Raw genomic sequence first — 19,256 nt, forward strand, 5'->3', positions numbered from 1 at the left:
CAAGATGATGTTACCTCTTCAGGTTCATGCTTTCCAGAACTTGCTTTAAGATCAATTCATTTTTTTACCTAAGCTAACAAGTACCCAGAACTAAAGGATCTGGAAATGTAGCAGTAAATAAGAGGCGTCAGACTCAGAGGTTCTTCTTTTAAGTCAAACGATGTAGTGTTCTGAGAATTCCTCCTCCTCTGAACATTTTCAGTGTACATGCACTCCAGAAACCACATGACATGGGTAATTGCAAAAAGCCAATAAAAACGAGCCACATGCTAATATGGGCCGACATGATGACAACAGAAGTTGACCACATACTGTAACCAATTGAAGCAAGTGGCTTCTGACACGCATCAGCTGATAGCGTAAATCCAATCTTTGCGCCCGAGTGGCCAATAAGGTGGCGGTTTATGGAACCTCGCCCTGACTGAAAGCTCACTTTGGAGTTCTTGTTTACAAAAAAAAAAAAAAAGTCCAAGGTAAGGAAACTTAGAACAAAAGGCGGGACAAAGTCTTTGCGGAAAGAACTTGACTCCTCTTTCAACTGCTGGTGTGCTCTTCGCACCTTCTGTCAAGGGAAGAAAAGTCTCAGGAAGAAGCAAACTCAAGAAATGCAAAACACTGCCAAACCTCCTGCTTGCTGCCTGCTGACTGATTGATTAGGACTTGTTATGTTTTTCTTCGTCGATCTAAAAGGCCCTGAAGAATAAGGCTAGACCTCTGGGTTAAGAGCATTTTTACAGTTGTAAAAAATGAGTTATGATCCAGGGGGGAAAAAAACGTCATGATGATTCTTGACCACTCTAAGTAATACCTTTCCACTTTTTTTTTTTTATCAGTTGTGACTTCTCCTGTCTTACTTTAGTTCGCGCTCCTCAATCTGCAACTCTTTAGAATGCCTTTTTGTTTTGAGAAAAGAAAAGCAAGCGGAATTGTTGCTATTGGCAACAATGAGGGATTGGAAGAGGGGTGGCTGCGGGGTCAGCAGCAGTGGTTATTATATACCTACAGTATGCATTGACACATCCAGAGTTCAAAATGGGCCTTTATGTCACAATTATTATTATTTTGGTTAACTTAGATTCATCCACATGCAAATTTAATTTGGGGTCATGAATTTGACCCTTTTTTTTTTCAAAACAAAGTTTCTGTTGCTGGCTTTTTTGTTCCAGGTGTGGCATACCAAACAGTACCAATTGGTACACACATGACTTTTACAGTAAAGGTAATTATCGCTACTTAAATGTAAATGTGCATGTGATCGGATAATAATGTTTTTTTTCGTTAGACTTAGTAAAGCAGCATGCAGCTCATTGCTTTTTGTATGCTCTGTTCCAAGTAACAAAGATGGAGTTCGCAGTGATAAAACGGACAGCAAAATTAGAAAGTGTCACTAAGAATAAGCCCCATTTTGTAAATAAGGAATTTTCAACATAAATAGTCAGAAAACGCATATATAGCGTCGGCAAAATAGATCTCCTAGTAATACAAACAGTCAAGTAGATGTTAGCAATGGCAGCTACATTGGTAACATCAATTATTCGTATTGGCAGGTTACTATAACATTTAACGTTATCAGGTTGAAGTTTAGTTTTGCTAATTCCACATCTGTCCCTTGCTCTGCCTCTGCTTGATAATTTTATGCCCACTTGTTAGCAAAAATAATAGATGGGATTTTTTTTTTTTCCGGCGGAGGACCTTCTGTCTCTGATTGATTATTTTTCCCTGAGCCTGGTGGTTTCTTGCTAATCAAATTACAGGCACAAGATGAGGCTACAAAGGGCTGATTTTTTTCACAGATCATTTTATTCATGATAATTATGTTTGACGTTTCCAGTATTTATTACAGTACTATGGAAAATCCAGCCACAACAGTTATCTCGTGGCACTACTTTTTCTGTGGATGACAAATTGGATTGCCCAACAATAAGTATTCGAAAGATGGTGTTGGTCTGGGAGGCACAATTGGTTGTTGCGCATAAGCATAATGATCTTTACATCACTGATTACTGGCCTAGCATTCATTTTACAGCGTTTTCATTGGTTCGTTGGAGATCATTTGGTGGTTCATTTCACAACACTGTTGAAACGTTTTAATAACGGCAAGTACAAAAAGTTTTTGTTTACTCTATTACTGTATTCATACAAATGTTTCCTTATCTGCATGGCCAACAACAAGCCAAGCGTTGCGGTTTATTCCTCAAGTTGATTGCTGAACGTCCCGTGTGGGAGAAATGATAATAGGAGGTACGGGTGTTAATGTCCTTTTTATGGGTGCCGTTATGAGAAGACAAGTGTCCTGTATATTCTGCATCCGCTTTTCTGATGAATGCACGGAGAGAAGCAGTTGGCCATTAGCTTCTTCCGTTGCAGACACGTTTAATGGCGAAATAGCGGTCGGGGGCGATTAAGAGGCAACCACTTTCGTAATTATGATAATGTCAATTGTGCCTGTCAAGGATGAAAAATTTCAGAGGAGACAGTAAAATACACCTAACAAGACTGTTCTCGGTGGTAAACACGCAGCTTTTAAAAGTGTAATTAGGCCTTTAATGCCAAACACATGGCTCGCAACCTGCTCGTGAGCCCGACTTCCCCTCTCCCGATGACTTTCCCCCCCCCTCTCGCTCAGTCGGACACACTTTTCACATAGCTGGAAATCTAAACGCACAAATAGGAAGCACGCTCAGTGGGGTGGGGAGAAAGTCGAAATAAGCAATTGAGGGACAAATTGTTATTTTCCTGTGCTCAAAATAGATACACATGAAATGCAAAACTTCAATAAACAAAAAAGTAAGTCATGGCCGAAACTGCTGCTTACCCTACAAAGTAAGATTTTTTAAAAAGGATGTTTCGACACAAACAGCAACACCTTCCTTCTTTCTTTCTTTCCCACAACTGCATCATCTCTATCCACCCACCTAAAGCATTTAAGAATTCCCCCTAGAGAGACAGATACAGTAATTGGTCACAGATTTTTGTTGGCAGGACACAAAGGGACCTCCTATTCACCCCTGTGCAGCTGTCTACTTCCCATTCTCCCATCTCTGCACCCCACTTTGCTCCGTCCCCACCAACGCCTCAACTACCATCAGTGGGGCTGATACTGGGCTGTTCCCATTGCCCACAACACACGGCCCCTTTCACTGCCGCAATAAAGACATTGGGATACATGCCTCTCGTGACCCCGACCTAGAGCCTCCAAACGCCCCAAGGCCTCGTTGACATCTATGAGACCTTTGAATCCCTTCATAAGTTCCCTCTGATATGAGCTCTTTCACCAATTAGGGATTCACCAGCTTTGTCTGAAGCACCTGTAGCGAGTTGCTTATCTATTTTACACACCTAACCCCAAAAAAACCTAGTAATGAGACTTCAGTCGCTTTGGATTACAGACGCTCCCCTACTTACGAACATTCGAGTTATGAACAACGGTATATACGAACATTTCTGCGCGTACAGTATGTCGAAAAATGTTGGGAAAGAAATGCTGTAAGTTAGATTTTGTATTGCGCGTAGTGCTTCTTTCCGCCGCTAATCCCGACGATTGGCGCTGTGAGAGCTCATTGGAGGCTGAGCAACGTGGCGAAGAGGAGGAAGAAACGCCGGTCCCCATGAAGCAGGAAATAACTTTTGAAGCCGATTCCAGCGACGACGAAGAATCTCTCATGATATAAAATCCTCCTCTTCCTCCTCCTCCATCATCATCTCCTTAAGCATCGAGTACATCTTCCAAAAGAAAGTTAAACTTCATTTTATTTATCTTATTACGTACATGTACATACTGTGTGTGTGTGTGTGTCTCGCTCTCTAACATACGTAGTACAGTACAGTACTGTACGTATTCTCTCCATTTTATTAAGTTTTTTTCAGTACAAACCAAAGCAGGTTACTTGTACAAGCCTTAAACATACTTATATAAACCTTCAATATACTTATATAGGCTTTAAACATAAATTATAATACAAAATATAGCACTGAAGCAACTTACGAACAAATTCACCTTACGAACGATCGTCCGGAACGTAACTCGTTCGTAAGGTGGGGAGCGTCTGTACTTAAATATGTACTAGTTTTAGTCCATTCAAAAATGACAGCCGTCTCCATTTTTACAAGGCTAGAAGAGGTTTTAATTAGATTGCCTCAACTGGTCCACTCCAATAAGTTTCACCGCTTAAAAGCTGCTTGTAAAAGCCACATTTTTTCCCCACTTTTTTTCCCCCAGCTTTGCTGTTCTGCATAAAAGGCGCCATCACAGAAAGGTGAGGGGATTGAAGTTGACCTTTGGATGTTGTATCAGAGCCCTAAAAGAGGCACAAAAGTAGCTGCGCGCAAGAGAATTCTGCAACGTCAGGACAGTTTCAGGTGCATTCACTGTTGTTGTGAGCACGTATTCATGTTTTTGGTGCCTTTAGTGCTTGACACCTCAAAAATTTTAAAATTTCAAGGAAACCTATATACTGTATCGTAGTATTTGTGCTGTCATTGTAAACCTTCGCTCTTGTTCAAATGCGGAGGCTACAGCAGGGTGACGATGCGCAAAATGAGTGGGGAAAAAAAAAGGTCCCACGTATTCTAACTCAAACCGACTTTACAACGGTAATTTATACACTGATCAAACGGCAAATGCCGTCGGCCCAACAGTGTCCGACTCCCGACGTCGGATTGGTGTAAATTGGTTTGGTGTAGCCTTTAGAGCTGCCTTATAAATGTAGTGTAAAGAGATGGTGCTTGCTTCTTCTAGCCTACCTTGCATAATGGATCACATGTGCTGAGTTTGCATCCGACTAGCGGGAATGACTAAAACAGACATGAAAGGAAGAAAAGAGACACAAGTAAGGAATTAGACGCTGCTGAAAGAAGATGTGGGGGTTTGGAGGAAACAGAATGGAAGAGTGAGCTTTCAGTTTGGAGAATAAGGTGATTACAATTCCAGTCACAAGCAGCGGCAGTTTGCGCAGTGATCCCGAATTTCTCAAGCAACGGAGCAAAAGCCGCTCCCGAGGGGCTCGTGGGAAGCCATAGGTCAACCACCCCTTTCCTGACTCACCACATGTTAAAGGAATTCCGCATTGCATTGTGGGATATGACACCAGTAACCCCTGAAAAAGCATTGCCAAATTACTAACACATACACTTTCAAACCTGTTGGTAAAGTGAAGAAAAAAAAACGACAAACGGTTCAAATGAACATTGAGTGTCAGGGAAGCACATGATAGCAAAATGAGTTTTGAATGTGCTGATTTAAAACTGGCCTTTTATCTGCAAAGATAAATGATGGCCTCCTTCAAAGTGTGGTACGGGAGAAAACAATGTCCCAGATTTACTTAGAGAAATCACTTCTTATCTGTTTGCCAAACCCTGACAGCAATTGTCACAGTAAACAAAGAGCAGAAGCGGATTGTTCTCTTGGAGAGGCAGCAAACATTTGGGAGCCACTTGAACATTCCGAAAAGCAGCTGCAGCATTACAACGACCAGGTCACGTGTAGCTTCTTCTTTTGTGTTCACTGTATGTAAAGAGGCTTGATCATGTTTAAAGGTTTAAAGCACGATCTATAATAAGTATGCATTTGTCAAGTAAGGGCATTTTGTGTTTCGTAACTCCAGAATATTTTTCATTTCTAACAAAGACGGCAAAAAGCCTACCCTACTCTATAATTCCAAACGGTCTTTAAAGTTCCACTAATGAACATTTCAACCTTGATGAAATATTTTCATAACTCTTCTGATGAAACATTTGACTTTAAACTAGTTGAATGGTACCTTTGCCATGGCCTGAGGGCGTCTGTATCATTTTTACTGGTACTGAGCAACGTTAAGGAGGATAGTAGGAACACTGCCACACAAAAAACTACAAATGTGCTGACTGCTTTATGCCATATATCACTTTCCCCTTTCGTTACAAAGGCGGAAGTCAATTTGAATGTCGAAGCACAATTACTGCTTTCCTGGCAGGAGCTGCAAAACAACAAAAAAGTTTCGTCTGAGGAGACAAAAAAGACAAAGGGAAGCTACAGTCAAGGATCAACATTGGCCCGGCGTTCACTAGCTGGCGTGAGCTCAAAAACTATGCAATGTGCTTGTCCTCATGGGATATGTGGTCTTCCTTCAGATGTAACATTACCGCTTTTGTCCACATGGCGCCGCCATAATCAACGCAAACTGAAAGTCCCTTAGTGTTGCTTGATATAAAGTGTCACTTTGAGATAAAAGTTTGTTGGTTCTGTGGCCATGCTTGTAACGCAAAACGCTCATATTCTCCCCATTAAAGTGAATGGAAATTTCATTAATCTGTTCCAGCCACCGACCCCCCCCCCCATTTTTTTTTTTGTTGGGGGGTGGTGGGTAATGTGTTTTTAATAAAGAAAAGAGCATTCTTTAATATTTAATAAAACCATACTGTAATGACAATTAAACCAAATGTAAAGAATTAAACTGATTTTGACACTTTTTTTAAATCTCCAATTCAGTGGTCATTTTGCTGCTTCTTGTGTGTTGCTCTTCGCAGAGGATAATGAAGAGATAACGCTTGTGAGTATAATTATATTATCTGTCTGTTTTCCCCCACCATTTGTGTTAAAATATCTGTTGCTTCAAGGGTTATAATAACGTCAAGACACTGATGCTATTTGTTAGCCCCTCTATGGTGTTTTGCGTTAAATGTTACACTGAATGGGCTTTACTAAGGCCGTCTTAAATACGCAATGTGCTATTCTATTTGTTTAATGTTTCATTTGACAGTAAACATCAACCGGCATTGGCATAGTTAGAAGAATTGCTGGCAAACAGTTGCTTGATGAAAAACTGAGTTGTGTTGAGTTCACTGCCATTATATCTAACAAGTCAAAGCAAAAACTCGACCAAACGAATACTCGTATCTAAAAATAAAAACAAAACTCACAAGTTGGGCCACTTCTCTCTAAAGCACCATTGGATTTTCAAATTGAGTGATTCCCGTGACACAGAACACACAGTGGTTCATATATGGAGTCGTTTCACAGTGCAGCGTTGGCATGGCGCGGGAATAATGTCATGTCAGATGCTGATTGACATCTGTCAACCGGCCAAATATAAAACAAACACGAGCCCCCCGACAAACAGAAGCGTGACATACTGCATATAGGAGCCACTTTAATAACCCTCCAGTGAATTTCCGCTCCATCTGCTTGTCCCCGAATATCCCTGACATCAACAGCTACAATCCCTGTGAGGCCACGAGGGGACTATATGGAGCCACAACAGAGCCGGGGGAAGGCTTGGACACAGGTGGTGCACAGCAACTGGCACGGGTCCCGACACACAAACACACACGGCCTGCACTGATGCACATTCTCCAAGCATTGTCGCCCACATACCATCCAACTGCATGTATTGTATATACACTACAAGCAGTACATGCCAACATAATTGTAAGAATGGAAGATTCAAAGAACCACAAGTATGTAAATGCAGCACATAGAATGAAATACATACTGTACGGTATGTTTCGACACACCCATACATACTTGCGTATCACCTTCCAAATTCATATTGTACACAGCGCTCAGTTTTCCAAATTTCTACACATCTGGCGCGCACACGTGAGCACATAGAGGGTCTGTCGCTCACAAGCAAACGGAGACTGTTTTTTTTCTCTCCTCCTCATCGCACAATGGTCTTAACATGCACACAAAGGCAAATATCACACCTATGCTCAACGCACACAAGCTCAAACAGGAAAATACTTCCTACTCTGGTTCCTGACGATTGAAAGACTTCAGTTTGGGGGGGATAAAGAACTGTTTCTTTGAGACCCCTCAGAACTGGAAATCAGCAGTGTCATTTTCTCCATTGGTTGGGAGGAGATCACATTTTGGAGTTTCAAAATGCTGATATTAGGAAAAAGGGGATTTTGTTGTTGTAAAGGAGTGCAGTTAGTAGCCAAGTTATCGTGAGTGTATTCCCATATGAACAGGGGACATTTAACATTTTAAATTTGAATTTAACAAAGTTTTCTATATGTTGCTGTATTTATTCAGTAGTTCTGTCTACAGTGCTTTGTTCATTTGAACGACTAACATAACTGTCTTTCATTGCCTGGTCCGTTTTATGTGGATTCACTTCCATGCATCCATTTTCTTAACCGCTTTTCCTCACAAGGGTCGCGGGGGGGGGGGGGGGGGTGGGGGTCGCTGGAGCCTATCCCAGCTGACTTCGGGCAGTAGGCGGGGTACACCCTGAACTGGTTGCCAGCCAATCGCAGGGCACACAAAGACAAACAACCATCCGCACTCACAATCACACCTATGGACAACTTGGAGAGTTCAATTCACCTGCCATGAATGTCTTTGGAATGTGGGAGGAAACCGGAGTACCCGGAGAAAACCCACGCAAGCACGGGGAGAACATGCAAACTTCCACCCAGGAAGGCCGAAGCCCGGACTCGATCTCACGTCCTCTGCACTGGGAGGCGGACGTGCTAACCAGTCAGCCACCGTGCAGCCACCCCATGCATTACATACTGCACAGTAAATGCTTTTAGGTACTTGAGTCATCCATTTGAGTTTTTCCTTGCTGAAAGACTATTTCTGTGGGTAACACAAGCCAAAACAACAAACAGCAGAAGATATAGTAAACACTCTGCGACTTTCCCAGCAAGATTAACAATGACAGCAATTTATCCTGAATTCCAGAGCAATGAGGCAACAAATTAAAACAAGCATTAGTGATGAATTTGAGCTCTCTTTTGGAGTTACATGACACATGACTCCTACAATTGTCCCTTTCATCGGAGTCAGGATTCAAACTTCTGCGGAGATTTTCCTTTATTTAGCATTCGGTTATCCAAAGAATCGTTTACAGCTGAAACCTCCTGAATGGCAGCTGTGATGACAATGCAAGCGCAACCTTAATTTGAAACCTCATGTAAGGCTCAACTCAAATGCTTAGCAAAAATTGTGGCTGGAGGGAGTAGAGAAAGTTGATCGCGGTGGGTGGGAATTATTCCGAAGAATGTTGCAGCCAGCAAGTTTCTCTGTTACAAAACAACACGGCAAGACAAGACACAACAGTGAAGACGCTTGTGTTGGAGACTCCAACCATCTCAGCATGTTTTTCTTATTAGCATCCGAGAGTGTCATGTGTCTCTTTACTGCGCTAATCTGAATCAGAGCTTGCCTGTTGTCCCTGGTTTGCTTGTGCGTTTGCAACAAGGCTGTCACGCTCAGAGAAAAATGCTGCGCTGTGTCTTATATCGCCAGAAAGCAGAGGTACTAGACTTTCTGATATATATATTTTTTTATCTACTCACCTTTTAAATGCAAAAAACAGAAAACAATAACCAGAAGAGGAAGTGAGACTTGGTCACTGACAAATGTGTAAAGTAGAGCTGCACGATATATCAGTTGAGCATCGCCATCGCAAAATAGGTGTGCGCGATTGTCACACTGCAGGTTATGTGATGAAGTTGGCAAATTAACTCAAAATGATCAAAATGATTAGTACCGTTTACCGGTACTAAAATAGCATCACAGTACCACACCTTCAAAGTGCTGAATGCTGATACTTTTTATTTTTTGGCAGAATAAGATAATTTGACCGATTAATTACCAAAAATATATAATACATAAATTATCTTGTTACTTGGTCCCTTAACATTTACACAAAATGTTGTCCTTCAGTATTCGTTTAACTTCAGAACAGAGAAAATCTTCAAAAATCGAAAACTTTTTAAGGGGAGAGGGGTTGAATGTTATTATTTTTTAATCTTATATTGTAATCTGGTAATGTCAAAAAAAAATCTGCCAAAAAATTAATTAAAAGATACATTGTTTTTTGCCCACTTTAAAACAGTAAATATCGTCCAAATACTGTAAGTCACTCATATGTTGTGTCGTACCCTTTTTTTCATAGCTTTGTGCAGTTTGACTCTAAGAGACAAAATGTTTTTGCTTCAAGCTGTTTATACGTCACTCCAAGTTGGAGATGAATGCAAAACTCACACGCAAAACAAGGAGAATTAAACAACAAATATCCGTTACCTCACTGCTAACATTATTGCCAAAAGCCATAGACATGCTAACGGCAATTAACAATTATGTTATGATAATTATAAACCCTCAAACCATACGAACGGAGCAACTCACAATGTTTTATCTTCTGGTATGATAACTATTTAACATTTGGGTATTCTTCATAAATTGTGATACATGAGAGCAGCATAATGTATAATATAATGTAATCAACAACGCTGAACTGTAATGTCTAAGAAAGAGTATTGAATCTGAAAATCACAGCACCAATACCATTGTCGCACAATTCTCGGTCAACAGATCAACAGAGTGCAAAAACCGCGAGGAATATGTGCCAGAAAAAAATGCATGTTACAAATCATTTACTTTGATAACCTTCTCTTCCAGTTTAAAAAAAATAAAAAAAGCAAACTGACCCAAATTGTCCTCGAGGGCTTACATTGTGATGATGAGGAATCTCATCCAGGCAAGGAAGCCAGATTTTGTCAACGGAGCTTCTTCTGCAATTCAGTAGATTTACGGGGAAGGGTAGATATACTAAACCGCTTTATAACACAATTGAAGTGAAATACTAAAGCCAGTTTCATAACCTTTAGAAAACTATAATTAATGAGCTGCCTCAAAAACGACATTTCACTTTAATCCTCGTCTTTGTTATATTTTTGGGGTCCAGCCTGAGCTAAGATGATGGATTTAAGGTGTGTGTTTGACGGTGGCAAATAAACGCAAGGCAAATAAACGCACCCTCCCCATTTGGATCAGTAAGTCAGTCAGTAATTCATTGTGGTAATGCTGATGCGTGAATGTTCGGCGGGTGGTTATTTGTCAATACTGCAAGCCTCGTCTTGCCACCTGCCTGCAGACTTTTTTACTGTATATCGCTCATCACTTGACTTGTGCTGCAGGCAACGAGAATCGAAAGCCATTCATGTTTGAGATGATCTTGGTGCTCTTCTAACACAAGTGTTTGCCTTTCACAAGAAATTGGAGGCGGTGCGTAGGAGTGGGGGGGAGGGTTGACTCCAAAAATCTGACAAATTGCTGAAAATTGCCTTCCCACAGTCATTCCTGTTTGGACACACTTGGCACATCTGGTTGTGATCTGGCAACAAAGGAGGATTCGGCTCGCAGAGTGGTGCCACATATTATCCACTCTTTCTCCACCTTCTGGTTTTGTTTGCAAACGCACTGACACTCGCCCCCTTACGCATCGTCTACCCTCTCTGTCCCTTTGCGGTACGATGCTTGGCAGTCGTTACGCCACAGCATTCCTGAGCTCCTCTCCCAACATTAGGGGTATCGGTGGCTCATAATCGAGGTGTCTGCAAATATGAATTCAGCGCTGTCACATTGCGAGCGGGAATTCTCTAGGGAGGTTGCTACCCGCCAGTGCGACAACTTCAAACAACCCCCAAAAGATAAAATGGCAGTGTTCGGTATACTTGCATGGACATGTACGGGTACAGTGATGCATTGACACAAAGCTTTCCCTCGAGGCGTTCTTTAAATGTCAATATCTAATGGCAATAATTGGCCATTAATGTATTGAAAGGGACGTGATAGACTCAATGGGGTTTTACATTAGCCCCTTTTGGGATGACAAGTCAACAAGACAATTTTTTTTCATACTGGAGATTGAGGCGGTCAAACATAGTAAAACCATGAACAGGGATGTGATTTGACCAAAGTAAAATTATCTGAAAATTTAGCCGGGGGTCTGGGGGCCGCTGGCACCCAGCTAGGTCCAGGAGCTCATGGGTTTTCCGTGTTTTTAAGTACTTTCAATGCACTCACATGACAAAGAAATAGACAAAACAACAGCATAAATTTTCAATGTATATTGAACTATCCCATATAAAATGGCAACATTTTTTAGTTTAGTTTTTATTTTTAACATTTAGTCAACTCAAAATCAGTCACATTCAAAAACATTGGACTGTCTTTGCTTTTAAAAACTATCACTGAGAATATCATCATATCTAACTAATGTGATTACTAAGTTAACACATAAATAATGTTGAAGAGTTCAAATTTCATGAACAAATAATTGTATCATGACCAAATGAAAAGTAACTCATATTAGAGCATACCACAAATGTCTTTGTTATAGCAGAAGATGTTATCTGTCGGAGTCATGTGCATACACAATGAACTACAAAAAAAAAAAAAAAAAAAAATTTTTTTTTTTTTTTGGGGGGGGAGATAAAAAAAGCGGAATTCCGCGAATTAGCGGGAAAATCACATCCCTGCATGAAGTGCTAATATGTTGCGCAGTATTCAAACAGCTTTTATATTATTGCTTCAATTATTCACTAAATGATTACCTTTACATACAGTCAATAGTCGGGTTAAGCTCAGAATTCCGTTTTTTCCGTTTGTTGACAACGGCTTGAGTATTTCTGGTGGGTTACACGCCAGAAGCACAGACTTATATACCTGTATTAACTGTATGTGTATATAGGCACAAATTTTGGTGTTTTCGTCTTAGAGAAACAAAGTAATGTGAAAACGCAATGGAGAAATCAATGTATTTTAGGGAGGCTCCTTTAGCAAGTATAAGACGGAGCTGCGCACACTGTTTTTGAGGAAAAAGGCACTTTGCTTGCAATTAAAAACGGAATAAATATAAATAAAATTAAAACGGAATATTATTTATTTATTTATTTTTAAGACATTTTAATGTCTCCATTTGCTGTTTTGTCTTGCAAACCAGACTGGAGTAGATCATGACGATTCTTTGCACATCTATAAATTGAAGCAGAAATCATTGTCAATCAAATCATTTTTGAAACAAAAAAAAACGTTCTCTGAATCGAAAATCGATTCTGAATCGAATCGCAGACCTAAAAATTGGAATCGAATCGTGAGACGGTCAAAGATTCACACCCCTAACTAATAAAGCCCTTAAGAACATGGACGTTAAACTCTTCACACAGAATCCAATTCCCAGGCTCACAAAAAAACTTTACTGCATGCAACAAAGGAGAGAATGACGGGTTCAAACTATAACTATATCCATAGGAGAACCAGAGGTGCAGCAAGGGGAGGCTGTATTGTTCCCTTTAGGAAAAGTGCTTTTGGTCAAACTGCTTTCTCTGGCCGAGCTGCTACCAAGTGGAATCTCACTCCTGTTCACATCAGAAATCTCAACACATACATTACATTTAAGCTCGAACTAAAAAAATGGTTAATTGTTAATAATAAATGTCAACACTAATGTTTTCGTGTATTTATTTATCCCTGGTTGGTTTTAATGTACATATTAGTAAATATATTGCTGTTGTTATGAAAATGTAATTTTAACACATCATTAGTATTTTCGTGAACGTATCATTGTTGTGTATTTTATTTTCTATTTTACTGGGATGACATTTACGATCCATCTTGGGACTGCAGATGAAAAATAGCCTTTTGGCTAATTCTGGCATATTTACTGAAATGTTTATTAATATGTACTGTCTCTAATACAAATAATAAATCAATCAATCCTAATTCCATCACCACCCCTAAAGCCGAGTCCTAACCGTCAAAAAGCATTTTAAACTTGTGAGCGCCAGCGTTTTGGACCTTGCAAAAGCTGTCCAAACCCTTCCAAGTAACATTGTGACCTTGAGTTTCAGACCCCCGTAAATATTTTGTAGATATGTGACTCAGATGGGTGTGTGGTGCAGGGAGGGATCATTCTGCCTATTCTAAAGCCTCACCTTATTGTTTCAATAGCGTTTTGACTAATATGCGTTCTCTGGACAACGTCTGCTCAGATGACTGCATGTTTTCTAGGTCAGTACTGCCCATTTTATAATGTCCTGAGTGAAAAACACATGACATGAATAGAGGAAACCTGCTGCGCTGGCTTAAATGTGTCTGGGGAAGCATCCTGGTAATCCCCTTTAAAAAAAAAAAAAAAAAAAAAAATCACCTTTATTGATAGTTTCTAATACAGAAGAAGACATAGCCATCTTTCGAAGACTTTTCTACAGATGAATCAGTGCCATTGTGGGTTCGTGTACATGGTACGAAAGAATCAACATTTGCTCGAATGTATAGAAGAAGAGCGGTCATGGATAAATACTTGCAGCGTTGTCAGTCATGCAGCTGCAAGTTGGGAGGAGAAAAACGAGGTGCGCAGCTGCACACTGAGGCCTCAGCTTCTCAAGTTGCTTTTGCCTCAATTTCCTGCCCCCCGCACCAAGCGCGCCTTATTAGACCCTCCCCCTCCTTAATTATCTATGATATCACCTCCGCATCATGCTTAAAGGTGGTCCCCGCTTCCCTTGTCATCCCAACTGGTGCCACCAGTTGGTGTTGACTCAAGAACCGGTTCCTCTGTTCCCGTCCGTCTTTCTGTCCGTTGACCGCTAGCGCCACATCTGCTTCAGTTTTGACTTCCCCCCGCTTTGTTTGTCCATCTGTATTTGTGTTTCTTCCCCCGCTCTTTTTTTTCTCTGTCCCCCATCAGTAAAGGGAGGCTGAGGAATGATCACTCAGGCTTTGATGCCGCTGGCCCCTGCCCTGGCTTTCCACGATATGAGGGTCCGAGCAATTACCAAAGCGCTCCTAGCTGAATGCGATTATTCTAAAATACTCCTGTTAGGATTAGGTGGAAAATGGGGAGGGGGAGGAGGAAGTGAAGGTTGAAGGAAATGAGGAGTAGTTTATGGATGTGAAGCGAATACATCGCGATAAAGGCTTTCTAATGAATTTTAAGAGAACAAAATTACATTATCCTAAAAAGCACCGAGAGAATAATATTTTCTGCTTCAAGGTAGTATCAGAGTATGTAAATGCTGGATAGATGGAAACTATAAAAGTTTTGCGGTAATTCTCACTTCTCCCGCCCGATTGTGTTGAAAGAAATTCCCGCAGGATGCCGTGTCAGCTGTTTGGAAACGAGCACAGTTAAGGCAATATCCTGCTTCACTGGGTTATGCATAAAAGGCGCAGGCAAATCTGGCCAGATCTGTTACAGCTCTGATGCGGCAATTGTGCGGGATCCCGGTGCGAAAGAGGCTAATGATACACAACTGGTGGGTAAAAGCTGAAACTCACTAGTTTATACAGCACTAGTGCAAATTGAAACAACTGGGATGGTGAATAATTGCATACATCGGAAAATAATGACTGGCACCGTATTTCTAAGAGGAGTAATAGGAACACTTTCTGCTATTATATGGAATATCTTTCAAATTTGCCATGGATTAATATTAACTCTTGCATTCAAACCATGACAGCAACTTGGCCATTCCTCAGTGGAAGACGTCTGTGGGGAATAATCTTCTCACAATGAGTCAGCTCATCACACTGATTACGCCCTGGATGCTCAGAGGTGCATGTAATTTGTGAAACGGGCTGCTGAAAGCGGCGACGCCACCGCTGTCTCTTACTGCAGCTGGTCACTGATACCCAAAGCCGGCCAGGTTGGCACCTTGATGGGATGACACCATTATTTGAGAGGAGAATTCTACAGTTTGGGTTTTCCATAAAAGCTAGCACAATCCTTGGACAATAAATCCCTCTGACATCTGATCTGTTTGATGACGGAATCGGCAAGCCTGAAGGCTTTTATACTGAGAATCCGAATAATTGGAAAATCTGAGATTGCTGCAACACTATATATAGCATTCCACAATATAATAGTTAGATGCATGATCATGTTAGAGCCAGTGTCTGTTGTGATGGTCAAAATGATTTGTTGGACAGCGACAAACGCTTTCAACAAAACTGTCTGGTGTTAAAGACTGTTCCATCTCTGATACACTCTAAAAACAATTGGGTCAAAGTAACCCAATTATGGATCCAAAATGGACTGATACAATTTATTGGTTTTATTTATGATTTTTTTTTTTGTCAAATTGATAGTAGAGGATTTGACCTAACTTTCTGTGTTGTTTTATACAAAATTACTTTTATTTTTATTTTTTTTATAAATAAAACAACTTGGGCTAAGTTAACCCAAGTTGTTTTATAAAAAAATGACCCAATTTTTTATCCAAAGGCAGGTCAAACTGATCCAAGTAGACGATCTGACCCAATTTTGACCAACGTTTTGACTCAAAGTTGGGTGACAATGACCCAAGCAGAGGAGTCCATTTTTGAGCCCATAGTTGGGTTATTTTGGGCCCAACTGTTTTTAGAGCGTACAAACTCTGAATACTATCTATATTGCCGGATCAACTTCATCCTAACTCAATTTGGTGTCAGTGCCATTTATATAGCACAGCAGCATAAAACAAGAGCTAGTGACTTGTGCCTCACTTTGGTCGTACCCTCAAAGTTATTGCTTTTGTACCCTTGAGTTTTACAGCTTGGCAACCTCCCTGCACCTGAAAAGATACTTATAGTCCAATATCTGGCTCTAATGGGTAGAATAGGAACAAAAATGGACTAGAGTGCAATCGCTAAGGTGGAAAATAATCGATTCTATTTTTGAACGATTTTCCCAGCTATAATCCTTTCCAGTGTCAAAATATTGCCATAGATAAAGATTTAAATTGATAGTTATTGTAAAATTTTAACACAATTATTTCAGTTTTTTCAAATGATTTTTTTCAAATTTGTACAACCTCAGGGGTGTTGGAGCTAAGCTAAGACTGTCACCAGTTCATCGCAGGGCACAGAGAGATCCCAAACGTCAGCCATGTATACCACAAAACCACCAACATTCGAACCCAGAATGGGCCAGACATGCCCCACCCTATTTTCATGCAACCTTTTCATCCAATTCTACATAGATGAGCACACTCATTTGAAACAAAGGAAAACCTGCCCTCGACATTGTAGCTCAGGCCAGCCCCCACCCAACCTCGCACCTGCTTTGTGCCATGAGAGGAGGCAACAACTGCTTGCATATTTGTCAGACAAGCACAACTGGGCATGCAACGCGAGCGCTCAGCACAAAGTGTCGTGTGAGCACGGACGTACAAGAATGCGCCGGTGCACGCGACACACGGCCGCCGCTCGATTTAACCTTCCGCCGAATGCCGCGGCGACGCCAGCCAGACTTTGTGTGGCCGCATACCGCCGAGAAGAAGATATGGAAAAAATCCGCGGCCTAGTAAATCTCGGAGATTACGTGGCTCCTCTCAGCTCTGGCCTCAGTAATGCCCCCCAAATCCAACTGTGCCATGTCGCTGCAATTTGGACCTTTTATCTCCAGCGAAGAAACGAATCTCTGTGCCCACTTGTTGATGGCACGTGTGTGCGCGCCTATAACATTCCAACACGTGTTTGTTTGTTGGTAAAAGATAGGCAAGGCATGGGAGAGGGGATTACACGTCGGAATAGCAATGGATCAACTGAAACACAACATTGGCTTGATTTTTTAATTGCCTCTCGCCTGCGATGAATGGCCCCCGCAGCTGTCTGCGTGAACAGCTGCTTGCCTAAAACGTTTGGATGGAACGCACTCTGGGAGTGGGGTGGAAAGAACAATGCTGCATGAATCATAGCCAGGCGCTGAGTTTTTTTCTTCTTCTCAGTTTTACAACGCGTTCAAGGAAAAAAGAGTCACTTTTTGTTTGACGCTCGCATCTGTTCCATTTCTCTGGGCGCTTGCAAAGACGCATTATGTATGCAGTAACATGAATGCATACATAAAGTGAAATGATACAATGTCTCCTTTTTCCCCTTTCAGCTTGGAATTTGTGAGTTTACTAGTTGAATTTATCGCTGTTGGAAGAAGCGGGGGGTCTGAAAAGATCCGATGGTGCAGTAGGTTTGGATATCCTGCACCACGTTTTTCAGACTTGAATTAAGCAGTGTTGTTTTGCTCTACCCCCCTTCTCGCTCTGCCCCGAGGCCTTGTGGCTGACTTCTCTGCATCCATAAATCACCGGGAACGCAGTCTTATATCAAACAGCGAGCGTGCCGAGTCGATCGCATTCACATCTCCGAGTTGTGTTTTACCATCCAAACACGAGAAGACATACATTCTCTCCAAAAATAAGATACAAGATAATTTTGAGAAAATTTATTGTGCAAATCCCACAAATTATTATTTTTTTTTTTTATATGGAGAGCTCAGTATTGTTCATTCGATTCGACATGTCATCATTGCTCTCCTTTTTTATATATATATATTTTTATTTTTATTTTTTTTTTTGTATATGGGTGAGTATGTGTATGTGCATGTGTGTGTGTATTCATTAGTTCACCTAAAACCTATTAAAAAAAATCCCATACTAATAATATAATATAATAATAAATTGCCACAAATTAAAATTAAAACTCAACACTATATAGCGAAAATTAATACAAATAAAATTTATCATAAATATTTAATAGGCTATACTAAATATTTACATACTCTTGACTTTAAAGGCTCCTCCTGCTGCAACATATGCGGTAATGTACTTATTTTTTTAATTTTTAGCTGTTATTTTCTCTTTAGAAACAGTATTAATTGACCTGCTAATTAGCTGTTTCTAATTCATGATTTCATTCTGCTACCTAAGCACTAATCCTGCTGGTATATCACTAATTTGCCACGTTAGCTTAGCAGTTAGCATATCTTCTCCATCTTCTCCTGTTAGTCTGTTACTTACTATTTGTCGTCATTTAGTGATTATATATGTGTACAAAAGTGTATCTTAGTCGCCGCCATTGAGGCAAGGATTAGTGACAGGATAATTTTTATTTATTTAAATACTGTACAGGGTGCACATGTTTTTTCTACACAAATAGAAATTAAAAATAGTAATTTTCTGTTTTTGGAGTTTAGGAACGGAAGAATTGCATTTACATGATTTCTTATGGGGAAAAATGTTTCAAAGGCTGAACAATTCGGAATTTGAACACTTCACAGGAACAAATTGTGTTCAAACTCCGAGGTACCACTGTATAGTAAATATCACGCACCGCTTCCACGCTAAACGTCATTTGAGCCCGCCTTTGTCAGTTAAGTTATAATGTGTTATCGTTAGAATGAATAAGTTGATAACTTCTTGTGTTAAAAACAATACAGAAAATATTGTTTGTTCAATTAAAAAAAGGTTTTATGATGCATTGGTGAGCGTTTGGACTCTGGCAAATATTTTGATGCGTGTATAGGCTATGTTTGGGTGATTGTTTGCAATCGGTGCAAAAATAAAAAAAAATGCCATAAAAGTGGAGAGACAAATGGAGGTGGGGCTGGGGGTTGGATGCGGATCAACAGACAGACCTCTCATTCACGTTGCACACATGCTCGGCTTACGCTGGGGCCAACCAGCCACTGCGCTCCTCTGTTTGTCCCGTGGAATTTGTAGAGAAT

General features: G+C 40.6%; 1 long non-coding RNA gene across 2 annotated transcripts in view; it reads right to left on the minus strand.

The window, feature by feature from the left end:
* LOC144062453 (uncharacterized) overlaps nt 1-19,256 on the minus strand; it is a 51,454-nt gene that overhangs the window by 21,478 nt on the left and 10,720 nt on the right. The gene's annotated exons all lie outside the window — the stretch shown is intronic.

Source organism: Vanacampus margaritifer, chromosome 13, assembly GCF_051991255.1.
Source record: "Vanacampus margaritifer isolate UIUO_Vmar chromosome 13, RoL_Vmar_1.0, whole genome shotgun sequence".
NCBI lineage: Eukaryota > Metazoa > Chordata > Actinopteri > Syngnathiformes > Syngnathidae > Vanacampus > Vanacampus margaritifer.